The sequence below is a fragment of the Argentina silus genome, assembly GCF_951799395.1.
Source record: "Argentina silus genome assembly, chromosome: Y".
Taxonomy (NCBI): Eukaryota; Metazoa; Chordata; class Actinopteri; order Argentiniformes; family Argentinidae; genus Argentina; species Argentina silus.
Genome location: NC_139654.1, coordinates 48,771,122 through 48,787,049, shown reverse-complemented (window position 1 = coordinate 48,787,049; position 15,928 = coordinate 48,771,122).

Genomic DNA, 15,928 nt, shown 5'->3' with positions numbered 1-15,928 from the left:
GGAAAGCAAGTTGTGGGCTGGTGTTCTGTCAGCATGTGTCTGTCATATTTGAAGCAACTTCATTGAGCTTTAAATGCAGGCAGGTGGTAAATGAGAACTAACTCCAGGTTTCTGTCTCTTCAGATAATCGCTATGCCTGCCGCTGTTCTTTTCCTTGTTTGTTTAAGACAACGTTCATTTTGACATCTTTCGTTAAAGTCACTTCCCAGCTGGAGATTCAGTTTGATTAGATTAGATTAGATTCAACTTTATTGTCATTGTGCAGAGTACAAGTACAGAGACAACAGTTAGTGTCTAACCAGAAGTGCAAAAAAGCTGAAAAGTGCAGTGTGAACAGTATATACAGATAGTGCAGTATATGAGCAGTATAGTAGTGCAGTATAGTATAAGTAGTGCAGTGTAAGCAGTATCTGAATTAGTATTATTAGAATTGATAGTGACAACTTTAATTTTAATGAACATTTTAAACTTTATAACTCAACCTGCTTTATTGAGAATCCTAGAAGTGAGGTTGATATACCGGTGACGGTTATCCTACTGGTATTGCAGTGTGCAGTGAATTCCCAAAGTCTTCCATCCCTCACTTGTGCTTTTATGCTACTGGTGCAACTGTGGGAATGTTTGAAAACCGCGTCCATTGAAAAGGAAACACCATTGCTCTACATGCTATTCTATATTTCAAAATAGAGTAAAACCATCTTCTATCATTTATTTGGTAGGCCTGTGTTTGGGAAACCCAGAGCATTACGGAGCTCCTGCATTGACCAAAGGGTGGCGTTGCTGAGCATGAATGTTAATTGACATTCTGTTTGATATGCCCTAATGATCACATCTCCAGTATTCCAAGAAAACAATGTTCTGAATGTATTATCAAGTACATATCACTTTGATCTCTTACCAGTCCATTTGACACCCCCAACTGAAACAGAACAAGTGGAAAAAATCACATTCAACATCTGACCCTGAAAGAGCCACACCATTTATTTAAAAAAAAAAAAAAATATATATATATATATCATATTAATTACTCGATTGGATTAATGTGAGCTCATGTTAAATTTTCCCCTCGGACACCGCGTTACGCCCCGGTTTCATTCTTTGTCGGCAGAATTAATCTAATAGGGAGAAAGTGGTTATTAGGTCACAATGCAGCCTGAGAGAGATTTTCAGTCAGGCACTGTTTAGGAGCAACCTGAAGAAGGCCCTGCTGTGCCATTCTGTCTTCTAAATCCTCTTGTGTAACTGTTTTTGAATAAAAACCCACTCTTGTTCCCCATCCAATTCCCCCCAATGTGAATGGAGTTGTAATATGTTCATACTATGATGGCCATTAAGAGTAATCTCACCTCTGTGTTGGAAATGTGGAAATTATCATGGGTGCCTTTACTATCAAGAGTGTGTGTGTGTGTGTGTGTGTGTGTGTTTATTGATGATAGTCCATAAGCATCTCTCAACTAGATTCCTTTGGAAAGACTCTGTAACCTCCTATAATAAGGGCAATTATTGCATTACCAGGTTTGTGGTGAGAAAGCCATTAAATGGTGAGGTGAACAGTTCAGGTGTACAAGACAGTGTCATAGAGTATACATGTACAACCTTGATCCATGGACATAATGTAGTCATTAGACACTGCAGGTCTTGAATATGAAATACAGAACTATTCAGAAATATGAATGTGGGGGGACATGCAGCGTTCGGCCTGTAGAGGGTGCTACAGGACCGTGGCCAAGGTGCGGAACCGAGGCTTTGTCGCACACCTGTTGCGAATGAAGCCTCGTTAACGAATGGTTTAAGATGTGTGTGCCTCTGCTTTGGGGAAAAGAAGGCTGAAAAGCTACGACTGAAAAGTCGCCCAGGACCGGAAAAAGGAACATTCTAAATAAACAGGTTTTATTTCTCTTATCACTACCACCGAGTCCGCCTCTGTGTTAAGGACCTTGTTACAATGAAACATTCATTTATCACTGAAAATACAGTCTTTCAGGGACGGTCGGCATTTCGTACAATAGACTGCATGAAAAATACATGAGTTTCTGATGCCCAAAGATCTCCAACCAAGGTTTCTGAGGCACAGAGTACAGAAGTCAGCAGAGGAGCGAGGTCAATAGCAGGGGAGAAAATTAGAGAGAAAAGAACAAGTGGGGGTGGGAGAGAGAGGCAGAGGGAGAGACACAGAGAGAGAGAGACTGGGGCAGAGGAGACAGACACACATACAGTGTACACAGATAGAGAGAGAGAGATAGAGGGAGAGAGACAGAGGGAGGGGAGAAAGATACAGGGGAGAGACACACACACAATGTACACAGACAGAGAGAGAGAATTCAATAAGACAATTTGAATTACCCAGTACTGTACCACAGCAGCAGGTAATATCACATTCCTTCGCCAACGCAGCGTTGCTTAGCTCATTTCGGGATGAAATTAGAATGAAATCTAACTTAATGCACCATCGCTGGCACTACACATGGTTGATTACATGCTGTGATCAGCTAATGAAATGAGGGTAGAGGTAAAAAGACCAGTTAGGGGAACTGACTCCTGAATTATACATGATATTAATTATATCTTGTGGCTTTGTTATATTAATTATATCTTGAGGAGGGTTTTTTGGTTGAGTTGACTTCATTCCCTTTGGATCCTGGATTTCGTCCTCATCCTGCTACGCTGCTGTTGGAGGAGCTGTGCGGAGCGTGGACTGGCGAGCCATTTCCAACGTCCCTTTTGTTGATTTTGATCTCCGTGAGAAAAGGAGAGACACTGTGCATTGTGCCATCTGGATTTCGGTAGGACAGATCCTTTGATGACCTGCTGACACACACTTGAACCACTGGACGGACCCTGGTCCATTGACTGAGACTAAGTAATCACAAATCTCCTCAACCTCCATCTGAAAGAGCTGGATCTAAGCTCGAATGAACTAGAAGATTCCTTAAATGGAGTGTCCTTAATTGCTCATGGACTGGGATATGTCCAGGAAAGACTAAATACACTAAAGTACGTTTTGAACCAGTCAACCTTTCATCAGAAAGTAATCACTTATGCTAACCACTGAGATTAAGTAATGCTCCCCCCTCCCCCCTCCAGTATTGTATGCTGTGATTCTGTGTTAAAAGAGTAATACTTTCCTCTCCATCTATTTGTAGGCTCTCGCAATGCAAGGTCCTCTGCTACTCTGGCTAGATCTCTGATAAAGTTTAGCAGTTGTGACTTGTGCACCGAACTGGATTTAAGCATTAATAACCTAGGTGATCAATCAACTCATTGGTACACTGATGCAAGTTGACCAAGCAAGTGTGGCGTGAGTATTAAATTCACCCTGTAACTGAGTATTTCACATATTAAATTAAGTTTAAGCTTCCAGTATGTATATTAGTGCCCAGTGGCCATGATATATCGGTAGCGATTAAGGAATGATATCACGTGATAAAAAACATTTAGTGAAGAGCACTGTTTTAGTTCAAACAAAGAGCTTTATAAAATCTGGTGTGAAGGTTGAGTACTGGCATTTACGTACCTATTTTGCGTTTTGTTTGTTTACAAGTACATGCACATTATGCCGCTATCTATGTACATTTTCAAATTGTCAGTTTGACCAAAAAGGGCAACAAAGCACAAAACTACATGCTTTTTAAGTGAAATATTTAAGAGTGCCATTTTCTTCACCAGGACTTACCAATGTAACCTGAGCTTGTACTACTGTAGCCTTACGGGGGGATGCTGCAAACAGCTGGCTGCATTTCTAGGAGCCGAAACCTGCCTGACTCGGCTGAACATGAGTAGCAGCAAATTGCTGAATTCAGGCGTGATGCTGTTCTGCGAAGTGCCTGAGGTCACAGTGGTGTTATCTGCAGGAACTGAAGTATGTCTACCTCAGAGTTTAGCTTATCTATCTCTTATTCCAGTAGCAAGATCATTCAAGTGTGCATTTATAATATATTCATGTTGCATGGATTTGGTTTCTGCTTTGTAATGTGTAAACATAATAATGTCTCCCCTTTTATTCTAGTCTTGCAAACTGTGGAATCACTGAGGAAGGCTGTGCTGCTCTGGCTTCTTCACTGAATGCAAACCTCTCTATCTCGGAATGCCTGAGAGAGCTAGATCTGAGCAGGAATCACCTAACAGACTCAGGAGTCAACCAGCTCGCTGCAGCACTGAAGAATCCATCCTGTCTAATAGATACACTCAGGTGAAAACTAGAACCAGTACTCCCATATCAGAAAGATTTGTACTGTATAACTTTACATGCAACATTGTATTAATATGCTTTTCATGGGCAGTTTGCGTCAAGGGATGTATTCATACCGAAAAGCGGGTTACAAAGTGCTTTGGCTCAATGCTTCAACAGATGTTGCCCCAGGTCTCAGTAAAATTCCAAGGTCAAAAACCCTTTCTTTTAAAATTTTTTACATTCATGGCATTTAGCAGACGCCTTTATCTAAAGCGACTTACAACAATACATTTGTTTAAGTAAGTGAATCATCTATCCAACAGTCATCATAAGACAAAGTAATCAATGCTCACACCAAGGGCCATCGGCAGTCGTAATGCCAGTAGGCTAATATATATATTTTTTTTAAATATATTTTATTAGCAGGAGAGAACTTGCACAGGGGGGAAGCGGGGAGAAGAGGTCTCGGGGTTGGGGTTAGGGTTAGGGTTAGTATAGGGGGGGTAGTGAGGGTGAAGCGGTCTTTAGGAGGGACTGTTAAGATGGAGCCTGAAGAGATGGGTTTTCAATCTACGGCAGAAGATCGGAAGTGACTCTTCAGTCCTGACCGTTGTGGGAAGCTCATTCCACCAGCGGGGCACCAGGACAGTGAAAAGCTGTGACCGAGTAGTGCGGCCACTGCATCCACGTAGAAGCGACGGTTCCAGGTTTGTTGTAGACAAAGAATCTACAGGAGCGTGCTGTCGCTGTGATGTACGCCACACAGGATAAGTGGTTGTCAAGGATCACCCCAAGGTTCTTGGCTGTATGAGAGGAGGTCACAGTAGAGTTATATACTGTGATGGAGAAGTCTTGGAGAGGGCAGGCTTTCCCTGGGAGGAAGAGCAGCTCAGTCTTGTCAAGGTTGAGCTTGAGGTGGTGGGCTGACAGCCACCAAGACATGCCGAGACACGTGTTGCCACCTGTGAGTCAGAAGGGGGGAAAGAGAGAAAAAGCTGAGTGTCATCTGCGTAGGTGTGGTAGGAGAAACCATGTGAAGAAATTACCGAGCCGAGAGATTTGGTATAGAGAGAGAACAGTAAAGGCCCAAAGACAGAGCCCTGAGGGACACCAGTGGTGAGGGGTCACCTGGTAGGAGCGACCGGCAAGGTAGGATGCAAACCAGGAGAGTGCAGAGCCAGAGATGCCCAATTCTGAGAGGGTGGAGAGAAGGATTGGGTGGTTTACTGTGTCAAATGCAGCAGAGGAATGAGAACAGAGGAGAGGGAGGAAGCTTGAGCGGAGTGGAGAGCCTCCGTGACAGCGAGGAGAGCAGTTTCAGTAGAGTGCCCAGCTTTAAAGCTGGATTGGTGAGGGTCAAGGAAGTTGTTTTGAAGGAGGTAGTTAGACAGTTGGTTAGAGACAGCACGTTCAAGGGTTTTAGATAAGAAGGAGAGAAGGGATACCGGTTTGTAGTTATGGACAGCAGACGGGTCAAGAGTTGGTTTCTTGAGAAGAGGCTTGACTCTGGCTGTCTTGAAGGCAGCTGGGACAGATCCTGTGGATAGAGAGGAATTGCTTAAGGTGTAAGGAACGGAAGGAGGTCTTTGGAGATGGATTGGAGAAAGGGGGAGGGGATAGGATTGAGGGGGCAGGTGGTTGCCCGCTTGGATGTGACCAGCTTTAGAACATCATCAGAGGAGAGGGGGGAGAAATTTGATAAACCAGAGACTGGGTGTTGCACAGTGGGTTTGGGAGGAGAGGTAGCATTGTTGGTGAGAGGTAGAGGGAAGGAGCTGCTAATGTTATCAACCTTCTTTTCAAAATAGGTGACAAAGTCATCGGCAGACAGAGAGGAGGGAGGAGGGGGAGGAGGAGGGTTGAGGAGTGAGGAAAATGTGGAGAACAGTTTCCTTGGGTCAGAGACAGAGGATTGAATTTTGGAATGGTAGTATAAGGCTTTAGCAGCTGATGCAGATGAGGTGTAGTTGAGTAGGAGAGAGAGATAAGGGTCTAGGTCATCAGGAAGGCCAGATTTTCTCCATTTCCTCTCAGCTGCCCAGAGCCCTATTCTACAACCTTGCAGGGTTTCAGACAGCCAGGGAGCGCGTGGAGTGGATGGTGCCGGCCTTGAGATCTGTGGACAGAGAGAGTCGAAGGATGAGGAAAAAGAGGACAGGAGGGTGGAGGAAGCTGCATCAGTAGATAGAAGAGAGAAGGATTCAACAGAGGGTAGGGTGGATAAGACAGAGGAAGAAAGAGCGGTGAGTGAGTGGGTGCGCAGGCCGCAATGAGAGGACACAGTGTGGGTAGACACTGGTTGGGAGGGTGAGCATTTGAGAGGGAGGGAGAAGGATACAAAATGATGGTCCGAAACCGGAAGAGAAGTAACAGTGAGGTTTGAGGTATGGTAGGATCTTGTGAAGACAAGGTCAAGCTGATTGCCCGCCTTATGAGTGGGACGAGAGTGGGACTGAGTAAGGCCGAACGAACTCTATCATGAGCCATCTCGTCTAATTATCCAAATCTCCGTCCTCACACCTTGAGATGTATGGTCCTCTGTGATCACTGTCTTGTTGTTGCTTGAGGGAAACATATTGAATGTACGCTTTAATCACACTCACCAAGACCCAGGGGAGATAACTTAATGGCATAATAATAAGTAAATAATAAGTAGCTTTCAAGATTCAAATCACACTTTTTATGGACACGTGTTTGATACCATTCCTGATTCCGTTCCATGCATTGCAATGAGCCCCGTCCTCCGATTTCTATCTCCACCAGCCTTCTATTTCCATTTCTGAACTCCACCCAGAGTGTGTGTTGTGAATGTCTGTGGCTTAATATCTCTCTCTCTCTCTCTCTCTCTCTCTCTCTCTCTCTCTCTCTCTCTCTCTCTCTCTCTCTCTCTCTCTCTCTCTCTCTCTCTCTCTCTCTCTCTCTGTCTCTCGCCACCCTCCACACACTTGGCGACCACATATGCTTTGACCATGTTGGCACACACGTGTACAACGTTATTGGTATTTTGTATTAATTTGTATTATTTTGCTTGAGTCCTGTATGAAATGTATTGACCTTGTTGTGACCCAATGTACTTTGTTATTTTCCATTACGTGACTGAGGAAAGAACCAAAACTGACTGCTTCTGTGATCTTACAATAGACGGAATGTGACCTTGGAACACTCCTAACCGTAGGCTGAGACATTGTGATAGTGGCTCACAAAGCCTACGCTTCTTTCCCAGCTTCTTTTCTATGTTATCAGCAAGCAGGTGCAAAACATGTTTACCACTAGACCTATGACGTACGAGCATTAGAGTAAAGGACGGTCCTCTCCTCAGCCACGGCATCAGTCTCTGAATCCACACTTTTGGTGAAGGAATGCTGATCCAGCTGTAACCAACGTTGTTTAAACTTTGCATATGCATTAAAACTCTCAACTGAGACCAAACATTGTTTATTGTTGCTCACTGAAAGATTTCCACCACAATCTACAGCTAGGCCAAGTTGTGGTGGACCCGGAACACAATTTTGTAAGCCAGTCATCAGTTTTTCTTTGGATAAAAAACAAGGCATTAGACATGGAAAGGTTCTCCCGTTATTCTCTCAAATTGTCCTTCCATTTCTAAACTGAGGCCATGTCAAGACTGAATAAGTAGTCCTATAAGTAGGTGGGGATAGCGTGTCAATCCACTCGTATCAAAATAAATACTTTTTGGCGGTCATTCGGCGCAATGTAACTTTTCTAAATGTTTTCTGGCTGTGTGTGCTTTAATCGAGGGAGATTGGATCACATTTCAGCTAGTCACAACAACAACGTTAAAGTGTCAAGTTGCAAAGGGGGGACATCATATCATCATCTTCAGCTGTCCAGAAAAAATGCGGTCTGGTCTGTTCGAATATCCCCAGCAGGCGAGAATTCTACCACTGAACCACCAATGCTTAGATGTCAGCAAGGATAGAGAATGAATGGGGAATTTTGAGTGAGTTTAAGACTTAACTTTAGCGCGAGACCGTGGTTCAATTCCCCAACTGATCAATTAAAACTTGGTTGTATGTCTTTGAACCAAAAGAAAAGTTGATCATCTAAGGGTGTGTAGTGTAGTGGTCATCACGTTCGCCTCACACGCGAAAGGTCCCCGGTTCGAAACCGGGCGGAAACACATTTATTCTCACCATTCCAGGACCATGGCGCTTTCTCTCTGTAGCCGTAACATTATAGATAATTGTGTAAAATGAAAACTGTCAATAACCAGTTCACAAAACATAGCTAGTTAGGCTTGAAACACCAGGTGAGCAAAGGATTTAGGCAAAAAGTGTTTGTGCACAGGCTGGGAATCGAGCCCAGGCCTTCCAAACCACCTCCTCTGCCCATGTTGGTAATCGAACCCAGGCCTCCCATACCACCTCCTCGTTAGTATAGTGGTCAGTATCCCTGCCTGTCACGTGGGAAACCGGGGTTCATTTCCCCGACGGGGAGAGCTACTTATTTCTTGCAGCTCTAATTCAAGCAAAGCAGTCCAAAGGTAGTGAAACGTAGTTGTTAGCTAAATATGTAGCACAAAAAGACCTTCTAACTTGGAAACGTGCAGATCTGGCGGTCCCGTTGGCACCCTTCGATAGCTCAGTTGGTAGAGCGGAGGACTGTAGGTTCTATAGCAGTAATCCTTAGGTCGCTGGTTCAAATCCGGCTCGAAGGAGGAGCCTTTTTTTTTTTTTTTTTTGTGAGTTTTAACAAGGTGTCGTTCAAGGACTCCAGCGAACGAGGGTTGTGTCTCCACAAAATTCGTTCCCTGACCTGGAATCGAACCCAGGCCGCAGCGGTGAGAGCACCGAATCCTAACCACTAGACCACCAGGGAGAGACTGTTGCCCTGCATCTGTGATGAGGTGTCCTTGTCTAAACAGTCTTCCAAGTGTCCTGACTCAGCACAGCCATGACGGTCAACAACGTCCTCTACCATGCTGTCGCTATGTGTTCCAAAAATCCCTGCAGTTGCCCGTAGGGGTTGTAGCTCAGTGGTAGAGCGCATGCTTTGCATGTATGAGGTCCAGGGTTCAATCCCCTGCATCTCCAAGATACGGCCTCCCTTTTGGGCAGAGGCACATTCTGCATTCAACACTGACCCTCTAAGTTGGAAACGTGCAGATCTGGCAGGCCCAATCAATGAACATGACAATGAGTTCACTGTACTCCAATGTCCTCCACAGTCACCAGATCTCAATCCAATAGGGCACCTTCGGGATGTGGTGGAACGGGAGAATCGCATCATGGATGTGCAGCCGACAAATCTGCAGCAACTGCGTGATGCTATCATGTCAACGGAGGGATGTTTCCAGCACCTTGATGAATCTATGGCACAAAGAATTAAGGCAGTTCTGAAAGCAAAAGGGGGTCCAACCCAGTACTAGCAAGGTGTACCTAATAAAGTGGCCAGTGAGTGAAAACTGTGGTTTACAATTATCAAAGGTCCTCATGAAGTGTTAATGTAATTGTCCTTTTCATGAATTCATGAATTGAACCCTGGCCTCCCGCATGGCAGGCGAGAATTCTATCACTGAACCACCAATGCTTACATGTCAGCCGAATTTGGCCTTGAAGAATGGATATTTACATATATCGGTGGTTTCCAACGGCCGTAAAGAAGTGTTCATGCATTGGCCCGGAATCGAACCCGGGACTCCCGCGTGGCAGGCGAGAATTCTACCACTGAACCACCAATGCTTAGATGTCAGCAAGGATAGAAAATGAAGGGGGAATTTTGAGTGAGTTTAAGACTTAACTTTAGCGCGAGACCGTGGTTCAATTCCCCAACTGATCAATTAAAACTTGGTTGTATGTCTTTGAACCAAAAGAAAAGTTGATCATCTAAGGGTGTGTAGTTTCCGTAGTGTAGTGGTAATCACGTTCGCCTTATACGCGAAAGGTCCCCGGTTCGAAACCGGGCGGAAACACATTTATTCTCACCATTCCAGGACCATGGCGCTTTCTCTCTGTAGCCGTAACATTATTGTAGTGAGATAATTGTGTAAAATGAAAACTGTCAATAACCAGTTCACAAAACATAGCTAGTTCGGCTTGAAACACCAGGTGAACAAAGGATTTAGGCAAAAAGTGTTTGTGCACAGGCTGGGAATTGAACCCAGGCCTTCCAAACCACCTCCTCTGCCCATGTTGGTAATCGAACCCAGGCCTCCTGTACCACCTCCTCGTTAGTATAGTGGTCAGTATCCCTGCCTGTCACGTGGGAAACTGGGGTTCATCTCCCCAACGGGGAGAGCTACTGATTTCTTGCAGCTCTACTTCAAGCAAAGCAGTCAAAAGGTAGTGAAACGTAGTGAGTGGTTGTCCATCAGTCGTGTTCTTTGCGACAATGACCTTTCTGGTTGTCATTGTAACTGTTTACACAACAAGGATGAACTGCCCCAAACCAGGTGATTGTCATGTATTGGGCCAGTTCTATTTCGGTCCCTTCACCTAGCTCCTATGTCTTCAGTGTTCACCAGGGCTCATATTCACAAAGCATCTTAAAGTAGGAAAGCTGATCTAGGATCAGTTTAGCCTTTTAGATCAGATTGAATAAGATTACATGGAAAGGTGGGGGACCTGATCCTAGATCAGCACTCTTACTCTGAGACACTTTGTGGATATGGGCTTTGTTGGAGTTGGAGCTAAAGTTAGCTCGCTAACTCCCTTTGATCGCTTCCGTAGTATATAACCCGAGTAGTTGAAAAGTGCATTTATTAGGTTTTTTGGAAGGCACATATCACAAGCTTTAGACCCAAGAAGACAGCCACCAGAGGAACAATCAGAGTGAGTAAACTTACAACTTTATTACAAACTGTGGCTTGGCGGGGTCATTTTTATTTCGATACTTGACAAGTATCACCAGTGACAGAACCACACAAGTGTTCAGCGGTTTTGTACGTGGAGGGTGCTTTAGTAGAGTCAGTGTGATCTGGGTGGATGAGAGAGGTGCTGAGCTGCAGGGAGACTCCAGATACCAGGGTGTCATACAGGGCGTCTGACTGTGACACTCCAGAGGCCATTGTCTTACCATGCTTACAATGGGTCAGGAAAACCTTTCAGCCTCAAACAATATAATAAGAAGAACATATGCCATTTAGCTAACGCTTTTATCCAAAGCCACTTACATTGCAGTTAGTGCATATATTTCAGTATATATGTGTTAGGGTTAGGGTTAGGGCCATGCTCTACCAATTGGTAGTTTTTTTCAGCGAATATCATAATTACATGATAGAATGACTAGCAAAGGAATTCAAAAGTTGAGTGTGCGGAATTTATTAAGTTTGACAATGAGGACGAATCTCATTGCCAAACTTTCCCATAATTCAGTGTGTATGTGCGCGCGCGCGCGTGTGTGAATTTGAGTGTCTGTGGCAGACTCTGTGCATGCATGCATTTATGTGTTTGTGCATGTGTGCATGCATGTGTGTGTGTGTGTGTGTGTGTGTGTGTGTGTGTGTGTGTGTGTGTGTGTGTGTGTGTGTTTGTTTGTGTCCATGTGTGCGGGCGTGCATGCGTGTTTGTCCGTGTGTGTATGTATGTTTGAGAGTTTTTAATTCAACTCTAGGGCTCATTTAGTTGAGTCTTCAGTTGAGTATTACTGGAACTCATCCTACTCTCAGAAATTGATGTGCTTCTTATACCACTTCCCTTCTTCCGCCACAAGTTCCCATCTAATCTGATTATCTCAACTCACCATCTCTAACGGGAGCACAAGTCATTTCAAATTCAAGGTATGAGTGGGACTTGTGTGAAAATGTGCCGTTGTTACAGAGAATACATTGACCTGCGTTTGTATTGGGACATTGAAGCATTCTTTCTTCTTTTGGCTCGATATTTTAAAAGTTTGAATTTGAAATCAAACTGTTCATATGAGGTTAAATGCACGAGTATGGTCACACTGATACAATGTTAACTAAGACTCTGTTTCTGACTGAAGTGCTGCTGACCTAAAAACATACACGTTTACTGTAACCCTTCTAATTCCATGTCCTGCTGAGCTAAAAGTGTGCAGGTTTACCGTCACGCAAATGAATACATTATCTATGAAGTAATGAGACAAATGAACATAACAAAATATAACATGGTTCATGAGAAAAGAGTGGTCCAAAAAAAGTGAAAAAACAAATTGTGAATATGTCAATGTGTATTTAGGGTTAGGGTTAGAACCAATACATTAATTAGCAGAGGTTGTGCTGATCTAGGATCAGGTAGGACCTGCACTCTTACTCTGAGACACTTTGTGGATACAGGTTTTAAGGTGCACATACTGTACTCAGTCATTGAAGGTGTAGGAGTCAGTGGAAGGGGCAAGGGAGTGGATTGGAATCAGGCCATAGATGAGCCCATGCTGCTCTTTGGAGACATCTCCCCCACCTACCGTACAGATCAAGGATCAGCTCGTCAGTTCTCTGAGCCTCAAACCTAACTGAACTGGGAAACAAATGAAACTGATCCTGGAGCAGAATTTAGCAATCCATTTAACCCTCAGAGGAGCACAGCAGGGTCTCTACAGTGGCTACATGTCAGAGTTTGATTTTGATGCCTTGTTTCAGCACTGTACTCTGATTAGGGTATAATAGTCCTGTGACATATTTCCTTTATTCTTTTCTCCAGAGGTACCTTAAACTACTCTATACAGTATACTAACCCCTCACTATACAGTATGGTCTTTTGGATGCTGCCTTAATCTTCCTCACCAAATGTTCAGGTTTGACCTCTGCATCTCCCTCTGTGATGAAGAGCTCTGTGCAGATCTTGTTGAAAAGTATGGGTTCTCCTTGTTTAGCTATTCTCTGAAATACACATTCACACTTTGGCACACAACAACGCAAGTTAGGTGTCAATCCAAAGACGCAAGAATGACACTTCAATCTCGTTGAAAGCATCGGTTCGAACCCCGCCAAGGTTGAAGCTGTCTCCGTGCTCAAAGAAGCCGTTGGATAACGTCTGTCTGAATGTGGTCTCCGAAGGATGTGCCGCACGCTTTACATTGTTTCTCCACTGTTTCCACGCCCACGGTCGTCCAAGCTGACAAAGAAGCATGGCTGTGCGACAAGGATGGGATTCGAACCCACGCGTGCAGAGCAGATTGGATTAGCAGCCCATCACCTCAACCACTCTGCCACCTCGTCCTACTCTCGTGATTGCCCGGTAGCCCTTTCCACCGGATACTTAAAGCCAGGATGTGAAGAAAGGCTTTTTAACAGTGGAATTTTGCTGCTACCTGGGGAAACATCTGTTGAACCATTGAGCCAAAGGACTTTAATTTGGTGGACCCAGCTTGTGAAAGTTTTCGTCAAAGGGCTCGTCCGGGATTTGAACCCGGGACCTCTCACACCCGAAGCAAGAATCATACCACTAGACCAACGAACCGTCTGACAACACCTTGCCCCTCCACCGCAACGGAGCCTCAGGTTGTGGGAAGTGTCCGCACTGTCTGCATAAAAAAAGGACTATCTCAATCGTGTACGCAACACTGGCAAGGTGACCCATCTGCTGAAGCGGCTAGCCAAGACACTTTGATGGAGTCGTCCGAGCTGGTGAAAGGCTAAATCAGAGGGCTCGTCCGGGATTTGAACCCAGGACCTCTCGCACCATAAGCGAGAATCATACCCCGAGACCAATGAGCCAACTTCTAATGGGTGACCCTCCCCCGCAATGGTGCCTCAGGTTGGGGGATGTGTCCGCCCTGTCGGCAAAAAGCAGGGAGTTTACTTCCACTGTGTTTGCATTGTTGTAACATTTTTCTCGCCCCCCCCCCCCCCCCCCCTCCCTTTTTTACTGAGTAATTCAGCCCATGAAATAAAAGTGACAACAATGACCCTGCAAAATGTTGAAATGGTGAGTCCTGGAGGGCATATGAATGTGGCGGTCCTGCCTGGTCATATGAGCGCATTGGTGGTATAGTGGTGAGCATAGCTGTCTTCCAAGCAGTTGACCCGAGTTCGATTCCCGGCCAATGCAGGTTAGGTATCCTTTTCCCGAGGGGCCCATGCCTGCGTATCCAAAGGCGCAAGAATGACACTTCAGTCTCGTTGAAAGCGTCGGTTCGAACCCCGCCTAGTTTGAAGCTGTCTCCGTGCTCAAAGAAGCTGTTGGACGACGTCCGTCTGAATGTGGTCTCCGAAGGATGTGCCGCACGCTTTACATTGTTTCTCCACCTCCTCTGTTTCCATGCCCACGGTTGTCCAAGCTGACAAAGAAGCATGGCTGTGCGACGAGGATGGCATTCGAACCCACGCGTGCAGAGCACAATGGATTAGCAGTCCATCGCCTTCACCACACGGCCACCTCGACCTATGCTCGTATTGGCCTGGTAGCCTATTCCACCAGATACTTAAAGCCAGGACGTGAAGAAAGGCTTTTTAACAGTGGAATTTTGCTGCTACTTGGGGAAACATTTGTTGAACCATTGAGCCAAAGGACTTTGATTTGGTGGACCCAGTTTGTGAAAGTTTTCGTCAAAGGGCTCGTCCAGGATTTGAACCCGGGACCTCTCACACCCGAAGCGAGAATCATACAACTAGACCAACGAACCGTCTGACACCACCTTGCGCCTACACCGCAACGGAGCCTCAGGTTGTGGGAAGTGTCTGCACTGTCTGCATAAAAAAAAAAAATAGTATCATTCGCAACGCTGGCAAGGTGACCCATCTGCTGAAGCGGCGACCCAAGACACCTTGATGGAGTCGTCCGAGCTGGTGAAAGGCTAAATTAGAGGGCTCGTCGGGGATTGAACCCAGGACCTCTCGCACCGTAAACGAGAATCATACCCCTAGACCAACGAGCCACGTACTAACGGATGCCCCTTCCCCGCAATGGAGCCTCAGGTTGGGGGACGTTTCCGCCCAGTCGGCAAAAAGCAGGGAGTTTACTTCCACTGTGTGTGCATTGTTGTAAGATTTTTCTCACCCCCCCACCCTCTCTTGTTTACTGAGTAATCCAGCCCATGAAAAAAAGGTGACAAGAAAGACCCTGTGGTGAACATAGCTGCTTTCCAAGCAGTCGGCCCGGGTTGATTTGACAGATCAGTGAATGTGACTAACTGTAGGAGGAAGCAGAATTGTGTTTTCAAGCACTTACCCACAGAGAGGTGAATCCTGGTGTCGTCGGCAGGCTTCATGGTTCGGTCAGATCCACACCAGTTCGTCCCAGCATCCTCTACTTTCAGATTTCTGATGGTGAAGTGTGTCAGTCTGGGGTAATCCCCTTTTCACATGGACACAAGGATAAACACACCACACCATGGCAATCCTCTCAACGTGTTTCGGTCACATTGTCTGATTTGAATTAGCTCCAATCTGTGAAATTCATTGGTCAAAATATTACATTTCAATCATTATCATAGTGCATTCACATTATTGAGGACTAAGTCTGCAGAATACCTCTGCTACACAACAGTACATTTATTAATGATGGACTAGAAGACCAGATTAGACTCACCTTCAACATGCAGGTGCAAAATAATAGTTGAATAATGTTTTTTCACTTCAGTCAAAAATAAACGAGCAAAATCCACAACTCATTCTCACCACATCGTAGACTGCTATGTCAACACTGAGCATGTTCAGATCTCACAGCTCACTACAGAGACACAGCACAGTAAAAAAAACACAAAAAGGAAGTGCTGATATCATTAGAGTTAGGTTTCTCAGAATAACTAGATCTGGAGCTGATAAACAATAATTCATATGTTGAAGTTTTTTTCACAGCCACTGTGACTTGAATCTAGTTCACAAGACTGATTTTT